Source organism: Mus caroli, chromosome 4, assembly GCF_900094665.2.
Source record: "Mus caroli chromosome 4, CAROLI_EIJ_v1.1, whole genome shotgun sequence".
NCBI classification, from domain to species: Eukaryota; Metazoa; Chordata; class Mammalia; order Rodentia; family Muridae; genus Mus; species Mus caroli.
In genome coordinates, this window is record NC_034573.1 from 42,460,234 (window position 1) to 42,461,585 (window position 1,352).

The 1,352-nt window shown below is 42.8% G+C and overlaps 1 protein-coding gene across 2 annotated transcripts in view; it reads right to left on the bottom strand.

Annotated features, from left to right (window-relative positions):
• The window catches only part of Tex10 (testis expressed 10), a 48,676-nt gene that overhangs the window by 6,922 nt on the left and 40,402 nt on the right, over positions 1-1,352 (bottom strand). The window lies entirely within an intron of this gene.

Consider the following 1,352-nt stretch of genomic DNA (forward strand, 5'->3'; position numbering starts at 1 on the left):
GAGGGAGGGGGAGAGAGAGAGAGAGAGAGAGAGAGAGAGAGAGAAAGGAAGGCAGGAGAAGAAGAGGGGGAGGGAGAGAGGGGAGAGGGAGGGAGAGGGAAGAGAGAGAGAGAGGGGGAGAGGGGGAGAGGGAGGAGAGGAAAAAATGCCACAAACAATAAAGTTCAAAGAAAGACTAGAGAATGCACAAATCAAAAGATTAACAGAAGGGAAGGTAATGTAACTTTAATTTTTTTGCTGTTTGCTCACCTGTATAGTTTTTTCACTTGAGTCAACCAATAAAATTATAAACATGAAAATATTTTAAACCTATAGTGGAATCTTCCAAACACTGTAGTTCTAGCTTAAACATTGCAAAGAAGTACAAGTACTAACTAAAATTACTAGCATTTTAACACTTAAGTCCAACAATTTAATATTCTACTCTGGGTATCTCTAATGGAGCCTAAAAATAAAATAAAATCCATCTAGAGACTGACCCACCTGGGGATCCATCCCATATACAGTCACCATACCCAGATGGTTGCCAACAAGTGCTTGCTGAAAGGAACCTAAGATAGCTAGCTGTCTCCTGAGAGGCTCTGTCAGAGCCTGACAAATACAGAGGCGGATGCTCTTAGCCAATCACTGGACTGAGCACGGAGTCCCCAATAGAGGAGTTAGAAAAAGGACTGAAGGAGCTGAAGGGGTTTGCAACCCCATAGGAAGAACAACAATATCAACCAACCAGACCCCACAAAGATCCCAGGGTCTAAACCACAAACCAAAGAGTGCACATGGAGGGACCCATGGTTCCAGCCTCACATGTAGCAGAGGATGGCCTGTTGAGCATCAATGGGAGGAGAAGCCCTTCGTCTTGTGAAGGTTTGATAGATGCCTCAGTGTAGGGGAATTCGAGGGTGGGGAGGTGGAAAGGGATGGGGGGAGGGGACCCAGAAATGGGCTAACATTTGAAATGTAAATAAGGAAAATATCCAATCCAAAAAAAAAAAAAAAAAAAAACCCCACAACTACTATCAAGAAACTGTACTAGGAGTTCATTCACTATTAAGAGTACAATTTTTTGCTGTGGTAGACCTGTTAACAAATTCTCATAAAAGCTTTCCAGAAGGGCCAGGCAGTGGTGGCGCAGGCCTTTAATCCCAGCACTTGGGAGGCAGAGGCGGGTGGATTTCTGAGTTCTAGGCCAGCCTTGTCTACAGAGTGAGTTCCAGGACAGCCAGGGCTACACACAGAGAAACCCTATCTAAAAAAACAAAAATCAAACAAAAAAAGCTTTCCAGAAACTCTGTAATGCCATATGACTTTTCAAGTCTGCAGCTTAATGAAAAATAAAAATTAAAAAAAAAAAA